This window comes from Cervus canadensis, chromosome 3, assembly GCF_019320065.1.
Source record: "Cervus canadensis isolate Bull #8, Minnesota chromosome 3, ASM1932006v1, whole genome shotgun sequence".
NCBI lineage: Eukaryota > Metazoa > Chordata > Mammalia > Artiodactyla > Cervidae > Cervus > Cervus canadensis.
In genome coordinates, this window is record NC_057388.1 from 14,075,056 (window position 1) to 14,091,225 (window position 16,170).

General features: G+C 41.9%; 1 protein-coding gene across 1 annotated transcript in view; it reads left to right on the forward strand.

Annotated features, from left to right (window-relative positions):
• C1GALT1 (core 1 synthase, glycoprotein-N-acetylgalactosamine 3-beta-galactosyltransferase 1) overlaps positions 1–9,708 on the forward strand; it is a 64,034-nt gene extending 54,326 nt beyond the window's left edge. Inside the window, exons 6-7 of the transcript XR_006268451.1 lie at positions 9,359–9,438; positions 9,573–9,708. The gene's annotated coding sequence lies outside the window, so the exon portion shown is untranslated. The remainder of the gene's footprint in view (positions 1–9,358; positions 9,439–9,572) is intronic.
• The last annotated feature ends 6,462 nt before the right edge of the window (positions 9,709–16,170 follow it).

Sequence of the window (16,170 nt, forward strand, 5' to 3'; positions counted from 1 at the left end):
TCTGAATAACTCCCAGGTATGCTTTGCTCAAAAGAGTACTGTTCTGAACCAATCTGGGCTTCTGAGAAAAGTCAGATTGAATTGAGTAGGCAGGAAAGTTGGGAGCTGCCTTTGCAGTGTGGCTAGGATGGTCATGGAGGTTGCCCGGGGCCGCTTGGTTCTGAAATTGTTTTCTTTCATAACCACCTCTGAAACCCTGGTGTTGCTCACCCGTCAGTGTCCTTCGTTTTGCCCTTGAGGTGAACTGTTTCATTTTGTTTTGTTTATCACGTTGTGTCTGATTGGAATTTCCAGGCTTGACTGCCTGACACCTCTGACACCTCGAGGTCAGGTCAGCCTGCTGTTCCTCTGTGTCCATGAAAGGGCATACATGTGAAGCTGACATCATTCCTGCCCTGGTTTTTACCTAATACGCGAGCTAGATTATACCTGTTGGAGCTGTAGTAAAAGACATGAGAGGTACTAGCACATACCTGAGGATTGCTGAATACCCGCTGATAACACGACTGAAGAATGGGTGAGGGCCTCTGAGGTAAGGGAGCCCTCAACTGGGAAGTAGATGGGCAGTTACAGTAGATAGAGTTTGTAAAACAGCCTCCCCTCTCCAAAAATGTCCCAGTCTAACCCCCAGAACCTGTGAATCTGAGGAGATAGCACTTCCGTGATTCTGTTGTGCTGAAGTATAGTTTGCCGTGCTGTGCTGTCTGACCCTTTGCAACCCCATGGACTGTACCCTGCTAGGCTCCTCTGTCCATGGGATTCTCCAGGCAAGAATACTGGGGTGGGTTGCCATGCCCTCCTCTAGGGGATCTGCCCAACCCAGGGATCCAACCCACATCGCCTGCATTGGCCGGCAGAGTCTTTATCACTGAGCCGCCTGCGAAGCCCAAATCATAGTTTACTTTCTTAAAGCAAGGAGATTATCTGGCATTATACAGATAAACACAGTGTCATCACAAGAGCCTTTAGGAATGGAGAGCTTTCTCCAACCAGAGTAGAAAAGGACGTCAGATCTGAAGCATGGATGAAACTTGACACCCTGTTGTTGCTTTGAAGCTAAGGGGGACCATGTGAAAATAAATGTGCACATCCTCTAGCAGCAGAGCAAACCCCAGCTGACATCCAGCAAGAAAAGCGGGGTCTCAGTCCTCAGCTGCGAGGGCCTGAGTTGTGCTATCATCCTCAGTGAGCCTGAAGTGTATTTTTTACCCAAGCCGCCGGATAGGAGACCCCAAGCATGGAGCCTGTCTGGATTTCTGACCTATAGAACTGTGAGATTATAGATCGGTGGTGTTTTAAGCTGACAAATGTGTGGTAATTTGTTACTGCAGCACTAGAGAGCAAGTACAGTAGCCAAAATCAACAAGTTTACTCCTCACTATTTTGTAAAGCCCTGCTGCTTTGGAGAAAATTAGCATCTGCCTCTAAAACCAGTCTGTCGGAAGGGGAGGGTAGCCTGAGATCCAAAACATACGCATCATTATGTGCTGACTTGAGCTGGAGCTTTATGTACCTGCACTCCAAACACCTATCCTATGTGGCAAATGCTGTTAGCATGCTAATACCATCATAGACTGCTGACTGGTGTTCACAGAAACTAAGAGATGAGTCCAGGGAGCTCTTCATCCTGGTGCACACCAGAATCACCTCATGAGCTTTTGAAATTCCTGTGGCACAGTCCTGAGTCACTGCAGTCCAGGCCTCTGGCACTTTTAATTGTCTTTTTTTTTAAACTTAGTTTTAGTAACAGGGCTTATTTATTTACTGTTTGTTTTTCTTCCAATTTTATTGAGATGTAATTTAAATATAGCCCTGTATAAGTTTAAGGACTTATATACATCATGAAACGATGACCAAAGTAAATTTAGTGAACATCCATCATCTCACGTTGACTCAACATTAAAGAAATAGAAAAAAAAAAATTTGTTTTTCTTGTGTGAAAACTCTTAGGACTTTAAGTTTCAGTTGTGACATATAGCAATGGTATCTTTATCATGTTGTACCTACTGTCTGCATGTCTTATAACTGGAGGTTTGTGCCTTTGGACTGCCTTCCTCCAATTCCCCCTCCCCAACACCTACTACCTCTGGTATCAGCTACTTGTTCTCTTTTTCTATGAGTTTACATGTTTTTGAATATTGCTGTTCTATTGTACTCTCTTAGTTCTTGGTATACAACATAATGATTCAGTATTTCTCTGCATTGCAAAATGGTCACCGTGATAGGTCTAGTTACCATCTGTCACCATACAAATATACTACATGGTTATTGACTCTACTCACCACATTATTACACGTTTCATACACAGAACTCATATTTTTGTAGCTGGAAATTTGTTACCTGTTAATCTCCTGCACCTATTTCCCTCATCCCCCACCTTCTGCTCTGGCAACCATCTGTTCATTCTCTTTTATCTGTGACTATTTCTGTTTGTTCATTTGCTTTGGTTTTTTAGATTCCCACTGTAAGTGAATCATATGATATTTGTCTTTGTCTGACTTATTTCACTTAATACCCTCTAGTCAATCTATGTTGCCACAAATGGCAAGATTTCATTTTTTTTTTTTTTTGGATGAGTAGTAGTCCATTGTGTATATATACTGCATCTTCTTTATTCATCTATTGATGAGCACTTAGGTTGCCTTCATACCTTGGCTGTTGTAAACAATGTGGCAGTGAGCATAGAAATGCACCCCTAGCACTTTTTAAACCTCCTTGGATGGATTCTGATGTAACCAGGTGATGTTTGAGAACCCCTGGTTTAAATCGTGGTCCCTGCACACCTGTGTCAGAGTCCACCCAGGGCTGGGGCAGGCACAATTGTTGTCTCTGTGACAACCATCCACTACTTCATTTACAACAGAGTCCCAGTTCTGTTCCAGTAGCTATGTGCCTTACCTTAGGGGATAAATCATAGTCATCTCAATTTTATACTCTAGCCACGCTATCCCATTACACTTCCTCAAAAACCTTCCTATCTCCTTGCAGCTAGAGGCAACCAGTAACACAGTTCTGGCCAGACACATATAAGGAGACTCTACCATGGTGTGGAGTTTCTAGGAAAGATTTTTCTCCCAGAAAACAAAGACGAGGCACCAGGAGAGCTGTCTGGTGCCATTCTTAAATGTGATGGTGAGAGGATGTGCTCCAGGGAACAGCATCAGTCATGGCTATGAGCTCTAAGGTACGAAGCTGACGTGCTGAGACAGTAGGATAGAAAGAAAGCAAGCCTGGGACCCTGATGACCTCTGAACTGTGCCAGCCCTGGAACTGTTATTAGTAGACTTGTTACGTGAGATAATTAGATTACTATTGTATCTTCTATTGCTTGCACCTGAAAGCATTTCTAACTGTACACAAAGCAATATTAAGTAAAGAGATAAACTGGAGAAAACACGTCTACAACTTTCTAATTGAAAAACAACTTTGTCTGTAAAATGTGTATTTGCGTATAAATTGGGAAGTAATGGGTCTGTTGGAAGAAAAGCTATGACAAACCTAGACAGTGTATTAAAAAGCAGAGACATCACTTTGCTGACAAAGGTCCATTTAGTCAAGGCTATGGTTTTTCCAGCAATCATGTATGGATGTGAGAGTTGGACTATAAAGAAGGCTGAGCGCCGAAGAATTGATGGCTTTTGAACTGTGATATTGGAGAAGATTCTTGAGAGTCCCTTGGACTGCAAGGAGATCACACCAGTCAGTCCTAAAGGAAATCCTGAATATTCATTGGAAGGACTGATGCTGAAGCTGAAGTTCCAATACTTTGGCCACCTGATGCAAAGAGCTGACTCATTGGAAAAGACACTAATGCTGGGAACGATTGAGAGCAGGAGAAGGGAGCACAGGATGAGATGGTTGTATGGCATCACCAACTCAATGGACGTGAGTTTGAGCAAACTCTGGGAGATAGTGAAGGACAGGGAAGCCTGGCATATTGCAGTCCATGAGGTACCAGACAGTCGGACACGATTGGGTGACTGAACAACAACAATGAGTCTGTGAGGAGGGATGAGGGAAGAGAGAGAGTAGTCAAAATAGCACTCACTTTTTAAAAAAATTGCAGAGGATCTGATGAAGGATACAGCTCCCAGGGTCTCTGAAAATGCTTAGAATTTTCACACAGCTTAAAAGTTCACACAACTTTTAATAAATATGCTAACTCCACATATCAGAACACACACCCTAGTTATCTAGAGCTATATAGAGACAAGATCTCTTTGTTTAAAAATCTTACAGACTTACCATTTGGAGTGTCGTAAATTCATCCCCAGAACCCTCTCCACTTAACCAATTTAGAAGTGATTCAATACACAGAAAATTGTATGTGAGCTCCCTGAAAAAAGCAGCCATCTCCCTTTTGTTTGTTGTCCTATCCGTAGTTTAAAGCGCAGCGCTTTGAACAAAGTAGAAGGCATTCACCCAAAGTCAACTGCAGAGTCCCAAACACCCAGCGAGCAAGTGCCTTCTCGGGAACTGGTGTTTTGTGAAGCACCGGGAGTGTGTCATTCGTTCATCCTCTCAGATAGAGCCCAAGCACTGAGGAACAAAGGACTTTCTAAAGGTCACAGAGCTAAACAGTTGCAGAGCCAGTTCTGTCCCTATTTATTCCCTGCTCTTCCTCCCAGATTCATTTCCCACAAGGCCCAATTCACCCTTCTTTATTTTTTTGGTGGTTTAATTTTGTTGAAGTGTAGTTGATTTACAGTGTTGTACTAGTTTCAGGGGTACAGCCCAGTGATTCAGTTGTACAGATAAACATATTCAATCTGTTTTGGATTCTTTGCCTTGTATAGGCTGTCACAGAATGTCGAGCAGCGTCACCTGTGCTGTACATAGACCCTCACTGGTTATCTTATACTAACATATGGTGGTGTGTTTATGTTCATCCCAAGCTCCTGGGTTGCCCCCCACCATGTTTCCCCTTTGATCACTGTCAGGTTTTACTTTCAGCATCTGTACTTCTGTGTCTGTTTTGTAAACAAGTTCATCTGTATCTTGCTTTAATTAGTTTCCACATATGAGTGATTTCATATATTTGTCTTTCTCAGCCTCTTACGTCACTTAGTGTGGTAATCTCTAGGGGCATCCACATGGCTACAAATGGCGTTATTTCATTCTTTCTTATGGCTGAGTGAACACGACTTGGTGACTACACGACAGCGAAGTATTCCACTGTATACGTGTACCACATCTCCCTTGTCCATTCCTCTGCCAGTGGACATCTAGCTTGCTTCCATGTCTTGGCTATTGTAAATAGAGCCACAGTGAACTTTGGGGTGCATGTATATTTTTGGGTTATAGTTTTCTCCAGACATATGCCCAGGAGTGGGATTGCTGGATCACATGGTGGTTTTTTAAGGTACTGTCATACTGTTCTCCACAGTGGTTGTACCAACTGACATTCCCACCAACCGTGTAGGAGGCTCTCCTTTTATCTACACCCTCTCCAGCATTTATTATTTATAGACTTTTTTTTTTTTTTGATGATGCCTTTTTTGACTGGTATGAGGTGATGCCTCACTGTAATTTTGATTTACGTTTCTCTGGTAATTAGTGATATTGAGCACTTTTTCATGTGTTTTATGGCCATCTGTGTGTCTTCTTTGGAGAAATGTCTATTTAGATCTTCTTCCCACTTTTTAGAATTGGGTTGTTGTTTATTTTTAACATAGAGCTGAATGAGCTCTTTGTATATTTGGGAGATTAATCCCTTGTCCATCACTTTATTTGCAAATATTTTCTCCCATTTTGTGGATTGTCTTTCCATTTTGTTTATGGTTTCCTTTGCTGTGCAGAAACTTTTAAGATTAATTCAGTCCCACTTGTTTATTTTTTGTTTTTTATTTTCATTACTTGAGGAGGTGAATCCAAAAAGATACTGCTGCAATTTATGTCAAAGAGTGTTCTGCCTATGTTTTCCTCTAAGAGTTCTAGAGTGTCTGGCTTTACATTTAGGTCTTTGATCCATTTTGAGTTTATTTTTGTATATGGTATTAGAGAATGTTCTTTTATATACAGCTGTCCAGTTTTCCCAGGACCACTTACTGAAGAGAATGTCTTTTCTCCACTTTATATCTTGCTTCTCTGGTTGTTCATGGTTGTGTGGGCTTATTTTTCTGGGCTTTCTATGCTGTTCCATTGATCTGTGTTTCCATTTTTGTGCCAGCACCATACTGTTTTGATTACTATAGTTTTGTAGTGTAGTCTGAAGCCAACGCCATTCAAATCACCCTCCTTTAAAACTAACTTCCAGCATACCTTCTCTCTGAAGATTACGTGGAACAGAGAGGAAATTCTTTACCCTTAGCAAATAACATTCTGCCATTTAAAAGAAAAAGGTGTACATCGTAACAGGGATTCTGGTCCATGATGGCTAAACATCAAGAGAAAGACTTGCCTAAATATCCTTAAAATGTGGATGAAATCAGGCTTAGTCAGGAGGAGCTACTGTTTTCCTAGTGCAGGCAGTTCTGGCTATCCCCTTCCAGGACGTCACTTAAGAGCCCCATTGATCAGTCTGGGATTTCTGCTGTGTGAGAGCAAGAAGACCTCCTCCCCAATTCAGGCAGATAGGATCTCAAAGATAGTACTCAGACCCTACAGATCACCTTCAAGAGTTCCCAAACGAGTAAGTCCATTCCAAACCTGAGAGGACTTATTTGAGGATAGAACAAACCAACAAGGAAACAAATCTTACATAATAAATGGAAATATTTAAAATTACTGTTTCTGGTAGATTATGGGTCAAAGAATAAAATGCTCTTAAAAATAAATTTAGGAAACTTTTTTTAAAGAAAAGCCTGTTTTCCCCAGATTCACCAAAGAGATGTTTCTTACCTTTTGGCAAAGCTTTTATAAGCTGGAAAACAAATGACAATAAACAGAGGACTCAGAATTCAAGTTTCTTAATTGCTCCAACATCAAAAGAATTAGTGGATCATCTGAGAGGGAAGTAAACATTTTCCAATGAATTGAAGACATATATTCTTGGTTGTGGGCTGGTCTGCTGTCCAATAATAAAACTGACACACTTTCCCTGTTGAATTGTAATTGACAACTTATTTTTGGAGGAATATGTGGGGAAGTAACAACATATCACCCTAGTTTCTCACCTCCTGTGTTGTTTAACCCTTACACTGTATAGATGAAGACACTGAATCTCAAGGAACTGGGGGAGTTCCTTCACTTGATGGAGAGAACCTCTGCTTCCTGCCAACGTTGCTGACAGCCTCTTACTTCTCAGTGACCCTGCGGTGCTTGCAGAACACACCTCCCTCCTGCCTGTGTTCGCTGTCTTTGCACGTGTCTCCAACTGCCCAAGTCCTCCTTGTCTCCCCATGCTCAGTTCAGTTGCTCCCACCACGTCTTCCTGTCCCTCCCATGGCACTTGTTAGAATCGTTTAGTGTATGCCTCTTATCTTCTATTAAATTGATTGGCACTTCTTAGACTGGAGGGACTCGGTCTGTGTCTTTCCGTGTCCTGCAGTGTCCAGGACAAGGCCTTGGACCTAAAGTGAAAGTGAAAATGAAAGTCGCTCAGTCATGTCCGACTCTTTGCAACCCCATGGACTATATAGTCCATGGAATTCTCCAGGCCAGAATACTGGAGTGGGTAGCCTTTCCCTTCTCCAGGGGATCTTCCCAACCCAGGGATCGAACCCAGGTCTCCTGCATTGCAGGTGGATTCTTTACCAGCTGAGCCACAAGGGAAGCCCTTGGACCTAAGATATAGTCAATAAATGTTGGTTGTCTGAATGGTTCTCCTGGGACCCCCCCATGGGAAAGAGCCCCTTCACACAGGGAGAAGGCTGTTCTGACCAATCTGGACCTGTATCTTAGGTCCAATAAATGTTGGTTGTCTGAATGGTTATCTGCTCCAAACTGGTCAGAACAGCCTTCTCCCTCTCTGAAGGGGCTCTTTCCCTTGGGGTGCCAGGAGAAGCACAGTGAAGCCGACTGCAATGGCAGAGGCAAAGCCATCTACAGGCTCCTGCCTTTCCTGTTCCTCGGCAACTCCCAGGCACCCCAACTGCCCCAACCACCCAGGCCCTTGTGTTTAATATTGCTGCTGGCCAAAATCTTGGTTTTCTCTGACCACCAGATAAAATATGTGGAGACAGAGTTTGGAGGAAATAGAAAGATGGCTTTAATTCTCAGCTGATGGAGAGGGGAACACAGTAGGCTCATGCCTCAACAACTGTGAGAAGTCTAGGGGCTTATATAAGATAAGAGCTCACAGTTAGGAGTCAGTAATGAGAACAAAGGTCTTAGGATCTTAATTTCTTCCTCTTGGATTGTTTTAAAGACAGTCATAGGCTGACGTCAGTAACCCAGTAATTGAGTCCGGCAGTTTGGTGGCTCTGTGGCCTTCTTTCTGATATGTAACTACAAGGGAAAGGGTGTTGTAATGCTAAACACCAGATGCAGGATGCATTTAGCATAGAGTCAAAGGAAAATAGATGTGAAGTGTAGCTCCTGCAAAGTTAAGGGGGCAGAGTAGCAAACGTAGTTACAGACATGCAGAGTTAGAAGCAGTTAAAGTAAAAAGCTAGGATCAGGCTTGTTCACTGTCCTCTTCATCTTCTTTGTTCTCAGGAAAGGGAAAGAAAAAAAAAACACTCATTCCTCTTTTTTTCCTTTTCACTGCAGCAATATTACTTACTAGTTTCCTTTTTCAAAAGATTAATACAGCGGGAATGGTTAAAGTTGGTTTTATCCACTCCTTGAGTTTTAAATTATATTTACAGTGAGTGAGGGCCTACTGGCCCAAAACTATGAGATTACATCATTTGTTGAATAAATGAGTTTGATGGGGTTCAGGGGAGACCACACCAAGATGTGCCGCTCTGGCATGTGGATTATTTTGAGCTGAAAACAAGCAAGCCTCAAAGGCTCAGGAAGAATGGTTGAACTTCCCCTTTACTGCTTAAAGAATTTAAAATAGAAGGCTTATGCCAGGAAGTAGCTATCACCATAGATGACTATAGGAAAGCATGCATGCAGTGTCACAGGGAAGAAGCCCTTTTGATCAAAGTCTTCTCTGTGTCACATTATCTTTAGATGACTCAGCAAACATTTGTTTACAAAGCATTAATCCTTCTCCTCTTCCTCTGAATTGCCTTATTAACACGCACGGAGGGAAACACTTAGGAATGTGTACTCCAGGATCCTTGGTGGATAACTGTGTGCTCAGTCGTGTCTGACTCTGTGACCCCATGGACTACACCTGCCAGGCTCCTCCATCCATAGGAGTTTCCTGGGCACAAATACTGGAGTGGGTTGCCATTTCCTTCTCCAGGGGATTTTCCCAATCCAGGGATCAAACTCGCGTCTCTTGTGTCTTCTGTATTGGCAGGCAGGTCCCTTACCACTGAGCCACCTGGGACTTCCCCTCAAGGTCCCAAACCCCAGCCTCCCCTTCTGGAGTTCAGAATGGTATGTATATGTATATACACACTTTATCTTGCCTTGTTATCTTTGAATTCTTTGTGCTCTTGTGGTTTCCCTGTACACAAGTAATAAATTTAATTTTCTCCTGTTAATCTGCCTTATGTCATTTTCATCACCAGCCAGAAGAACTGAGGAGGGGAAAGGGCAAAATTCTCCTCCCCCGCAAGTTCACTGAGTACTGATTTCAGGCCAGCGTTGCATGGAGATTGAGCCATCAGGAAGTTTAGAGAAATTGAAGGGCATCCAAACAGGTAACATGAGATCTGATTCTATGTCAAATTAAAATTGTCGGTTATATGTGTATATGGTCTTTAAACCCTAACTCTCAACAGGCCTGGATCTGCAGTTGGCCCCACCAGGAAGAAGAGACACACCCAGAGCCAGCCTACCTGGATGGCTAGAAACCTTTCTCATAGCTAAAGCCTGAGAAATGCTGAGACCCTCAGAGACAGTGGTGGTTTTCCAAAGAAGAGAGTTCCTGAAACAATAGTGTTAGCTTTTGATGGACAGGTGTGAAAATTTTGTTTAAACATGAATCAACTATGTCCTGATTGAGGAAAGAAGTTTATCTATGACAAATAGCAAGTCTTCCTCTCGGGTCTGGGTGTCTACTGTTTGGGACTTCTGCAGTGCCTCTCCAGAGAGATTTAGGTATTGGTGATACTCTATCGCATAAACACTTTCTGGATGAAAATATATCTCCTTAAGTAAGTACTAGATACGTCAAAATATTAGCTTAACTGCTAAAGAATTTGCCAGTCCTAAAATATGTGCATTTCAAGGAAGGCATTCCCTTTAGAAATGCGACACAGAAATCATGTAACTGATGAGGTATGGTAGGCAAGTATGTTGCAATATGCCTTAGGTGAATTTTAAAATGCTTGTTACTTTATAAGGAGTTAATACATATGCGGGGTAAAACATTTTTTTTTTTAAAGAAAAGAGTGTAAGAAAAAGACACCTCTCTTTTATCTTGCTTCGATTTAAAAAATGATGTGATAGGAAGAGGTCCAGGGCAATAGGCAGTACACACTCAAGTAGTTAAAAAGGAGAAGCAAACAGAATGAATTTGGATACTAAATGAGTTTTAATCCATAGTTTGGAAAAGATGAAATGGACAGAAGCTGTAACTTAGTCTGCAGAGAAGACATTTAGGAGAAGCAAAAGTTAATAGTAGATTTTCAATGTGTGTCTCAATACCTAGTACTAGACATCAGATAACTGCCACATATTTACTTATTTGTTGCATAATCACTCTGCATGGTAAATTATTTGTCCCAGTTTACTAATGAGTCTGAGATTAAGCAGTTTTCTTAGGTGTGAATCCCAGCTGTGCATCTTACCAAGTGGCGAGTCTTAAATTTATGAAAAGTTTTGAAACTTACTTTCCTCATCTATAAAGTAGTTGTTGTTTAGGCTAAGTCATGTCTAACTTTTTTGTGACCCCATGGACCATAGCCTGCTAGATTGTTCTGTCCATGGGATTTCCTAAGTAAGAATACTGGAATGGGTTGCCATTTCCTTCTCCAGGGGATCTTCCTGACCCAGGGATCGAACCCACGTCACATACATTGACAGACAGACTCTACCACTGAGCCCCCAGGGAAGCCCCATCTATAAGATAGAGGTAAGCAATGTCATGAGCATGTGTGTAAGTTCCTTAGCATAGTGCCTTGGACATGCAGTGGAGTGAAAGGTGCTCAGTCATGTCTGACTCTAAGCGACCCCACGAACTATACCGTTTGTGGAATTCTCCAGGCAAGAATACTGGAGTGGGTAGCCTTTCCCTTCTCCAGGGGCTCTTCCCCCGGTTCAACCCAGGGATCAAATCCCAGTTTCCTGCATTGTAGGCGGATTCTTGGACAGGCAAGAACTTAGCAATTCTTTTACTATTATTGCTGTGCGCTTGAACCTCTCAGATCTATGCTGGAAAACAGTAAAACAGAAGGCGCCCCACTCTGGTTTCCTGTAATCTTGCTCTCAAGACCTAATTCTAAGCTAAGGCATGTCAGTCATCATCCTACATGACTGGAGTTTTATTTCTTAAGAGAGAAAATGGGTCCCAAGGATCTCATTTGCCAACAGAAGTGATTATAAGTCATTAACATTTTGCTCAGCCTCTGTGAATCGTGATCAGGTTACAAAGACATCTGATTATATTACAGAAAAAGGAAAGAAAAAAAGAAGAAAGAATGATGTCTTCTATTTCCATTTCGTACTTGTGATTGCCTGAACCTCACATTCCCCCATTCTGTCCACAGTCCCATGGAATATCAGTTACAAGGACTTCTAGGTTTCTGTAAGGCAGATCACTACTTTTTTTTTTTTTTCCTTAATAAACTCAATATTAACATGTGGCCACCCAGATAGAGGAGAAAACTTTCTGGGGTCTAGATGTTTTCAAAGCTAGATTAGGTAGACAGTCAGTGAGACAGCTGGCAGAGGCACTAGTTGGTCAGGGGCAGCAGAACGTTTCTGGAGACATAATAAGATTAAGAAAACTGTGTTGGGCAGAACTCACTTCAGGGAGAGTATATGTAGGAAAGGCTTTGTTAGATGGTTGAAGATGAGAGCTCAGGACGCCGGCATCATTTGGAGTCACCCGGATATTCATTGAAACACTGAGTATAGGTTCAGTTAACCGAAGTCTTACTGCTTTGCTCCTGGGGTATGAAGGATTGGAACCTGAGCTGGGTCCCACATTCTCCACCCTTTTTCCATGAGAAGCGGGACTTCACCTCTAAAGAAGTATTGAACAGATATAGGGAGATAAAATTTAATATGGTAACCAGAAAATCCTAGGTCTTGGTTTATGAAATATTTCCAAATGTCACCTGGGATGATGCTCATAGAACTTACACTGTATCTTTATGTTGTGTGTTACATTTCAGTCTTTTACAACAGAGGTTTTGTTTTTTTTTTTTTAACTGGAGCTCTTCCCTTTCTGGAGGGGGGAGCCATGCCTGATGTCACCATCAAGAACAGAAATTAGCAGACATGTTGGGATTCCCTGATCCCACATCTTGCCAGTGCCCAATTCACCAATGTATGTAACTGAGTCTGGCACAACTCTCTGCTATTAATTAAAATGTAAAACTAAATGCCACTAATAATGGGTGCAGTGGTGAGTTAACTTACTTATATTAAGCTGCTCTGTTGTGGCTTCGTCTGTCTTGCCGTGTTGTGGGATATTTCTTGATGTGAGATAATGACATGCTGGTGACAAAGAGAGATTTGCTTGAAGAGTTAACCATTAGTTAGTATGCTGATTGCAGTTTATTTCATAGCAAAATTCCATATCTTTGTTCATTTTTTGTGCCACCTTACGTAGACACAAATAGGACTGGAACTGAAAGTCTCACTCAGCTTTACTTGGACATAGAGAGGGATGGAACTCAACAGTTGCAATGTGTTCTGTGCACCCTGTTATTTCAGACAGTGAAACTGTCTGGCTGTAAAAAATTTTTTAATGTGAGAAGGTACACCTAGTTATCAACCATGTGCAAGGGAATGGTTTGATCATAGCAAAATCTAGAGGACATGTGAGTTCGGGAAACTCTGGATTCAAACATCCTAGTAAGTGGCAAGTTCATATGCCAAGGAAAAGAGGCTCCTGTAATGGGTAAATTTCTGTGCATTGTATTGAGAGGGAATGGACCAGAGAAGCTTCAACATGTTCCCTTGCATAATGATGAGATTTGTTTCAAAATTTATGTAAAACGTCAGGATATCTGGGAACAAGTTATAGAGGATGCAGAACCTATCCTTCTGAAAGGAGGTCTTAGTTTGACAAGCCACATGGCTGCAGTCAGCTGTTGGTATTTTTACAGTATGTAAGGGAGAGAGTATAGATGGAGACCCCTTTTTCTGTGTACTGTTTCAGTTAACTATGAGAGGAATCCATGTGTTCTATCTCATCTAAGATTTCTTTTTCAGCCATAAGCCAACACTTCACGGGTGTGGATAAATTTGTACTAATAGTAACCCCTGCTATGCTTGGTAAAATGTCAAGCTTTGCTCCCTGTATACAGAAAGGAGTAGCTATTTGTTTAATGCACAGTCATGCACTTGGTGCAAGAAATGTGTCTGCAAAAAAGAAGAATGTTCTGGCTTCTATATACAGTAGTGAAAACCCCACTGAGCAGTAAAAACCAAATCTTTGAATCTGTGATTTTTGTTAAGGAATTGGTAGGTGGCAGAGCATCCATCTCTATGTAGAAGTGAGGTGACTTCTCATGGCAGCATATTTATTTTGCAAGGGGGAAAATGATGAAAGTGAGTCAAGTGCTTCTTTCTTTTCCCTCTCTGAGAAGATGGCCTTCACCAGTTGACCCGAATATCCATCTAATTGAAGGTTGTGGGGGTGCACAGTCTTGGAGACTGGGATCTATAGTAAGAAGAAATGTTAAAAAAAAAAAAGCAAAAAACCAAAAAGCAGTTCATTTTGTCTTGTTCAGATTCTAGCATAAGAAATAAGATTATGCAGGAATAAATTTTTTAAAAGACTTCCAAGTCAGGCTGTTGAGATCTGAGAGAGGATTTTTCAGATGGTCTCTGTCCTCTTTAATGGACAGCAGCGCCAGCCTGGAGGAGCCAGCTTACGGAGTTCTTCTATGGGCTAGAGAAGAAACCTGTACTAACTATGACAGCAAAGTTCCAGCACCTGCTGCCACATGGAAGAAGGTGTATCATAAGGCCAGACAGCCCATCCATCGTTCTTCCCAGGGGATGATGGGAAGGGACAAGCTGGGTAGAGAAGGAGGACTAAGAAAGCAAAAGTACCAGGATGATGTGTTCACACTCCCCCTCACCTGCCCCACACCCGAGCTTAGGTGAGCAAGGAAATCGCAGAAGTAGAGAAGACAAAGATGTTCTTAACAACCTTACAGGCTGCTCTGCACCGTCCTGGGGAGAACTCACATCACTTGGCCATGCAGGAGGGCGGGAAGAGGTTATGGCCAACTGGTCTTGGTTCCCATGGGGTGTATCTGTAGGATACAGATGTCCCTATCTTTGAAAATCTTCGTACAAAAACTGTAAGAGAAGAATATATTGTTTTATATGGCTATATGTTTAATGTATTCCTATTAATTCAGGCATCACCGATACCATGAACATGAACTTGGGGTGGACTCCAGGGAGGTCTGGCATGTTGCAGTCCATGAGGTCGCAGAGTCAGACATGACTGGGCAACTTAACAACAACATTAGTTCAGGATTATGGTAGACATTGAGTATATTTCATTGATAATTATAATTATCTAAAAAGTTATTCCCTTTAAGGGTTTTGTAATATATGGTGTCAGTTAGTCAGTCAGTCAGTTATGTGGTATAAGAACATAATTTGAGGACAAATATACAAACTGCCTTTCAAAGATCTGGTACTTATGTTCCAATGGCAACATAAGTCAACACAAAGCCACTGCCCTGATCTAAAAATGACTGAAACATGATGAAGGCATGTATTTGCCTTTCATTTTAGACCAGGTCTTACAGGATTTGATAAAATATAATGTGTGTTTTGAGGAGCAATTAAAAAAGCTAGGCATTACCTAATTACTCTTGTTGCTATAAAACAAATGTGATAACTATGTCTAAATTGTCAGAGTACATGGTGAATATAAAATCTTCTCAAATAAACACTCTTATCATGAGCTCTTGGATCTTGAAGGCTCAGCGTGTCTGTCCAGTGTCTTAGCAAAGCATCGTGCTTCCTTCCTGCCAGTGTTTTTCCAGCTGACACTCCCTGTCTGTCCATTTGTCAAGGACAACAACTTTCCTTTCTTCAGTGGCAACTGGTCTTATTTGAAAATATTGGTGCCTGCTCTCCCAGCCTCTCTCTCTAATCCTCTCTCTCTTTACCATCCTCTTTTTTTTTTTCTAGTTATTACACCTTCTCATTTTTCAAAGGTGCAGCAGATCCATTGGCAAGGTCTTTACCGTGAGAAGATGTAGGCAGTGTGGAAAATTATCATGCATGTAGCATTTCATGAAAGTGTACATTGGTTAGAGTGGTGTAATTAGAAAGATTATCTAAATTCAAGGTCAGTTTTGCTGCCAAAAAACAGCAAAAGAACAGTTTTGCTGCTTCTCCCAAGAGAGAAGTCTGTCTTGGTCACATCCTTAGGTCCCAAATTGTCCAGTTGAGATGGATGGGTTTGCTTCTTGGGAGGCAAGTTGTTTGAAATTCTCCCAGACCACCCCAGCTGCTGTCTGCAGCTATGAGGTTCTTACCTTCCGACTTTACATTTTCTTTTCTGTACATATCTGGGTGCATCTGATGGCCCACTTCAGCATTTCAGCCAACCACCCCTGCCTACCCCCAGCATGTGCTCAAAGTAGATTCAGTATTTCATGTGTATACTCTCTTTTCACAATGTCATCAATAATTCAGCAAGGGCATTGCAGCATGTCTATGGATGCTGCAAAGGCAAACATTTTCCAGTCTCCACCCTGCCGTGCTCCTACCAGTCTGAGGCTGTACACTCAGGGTTGGTTGTGACTAAGGCTCTGCCTTTTGGCGCAAGGATATAACCCCAATCAATAGCCAAACACCTACTTGAGTGCTGCCCCGCTCCCCGCCCCCGCCGCCCTTGTTGGCCAGCTTATGCTCATTTTACAAATACAAAAATATCTGACTAATGCCTGATGTTTAATGAGACACTTAGAAGAGGATACACATGAAATTATTTCTGGGTGTGTTTTGATTAACCAAAGA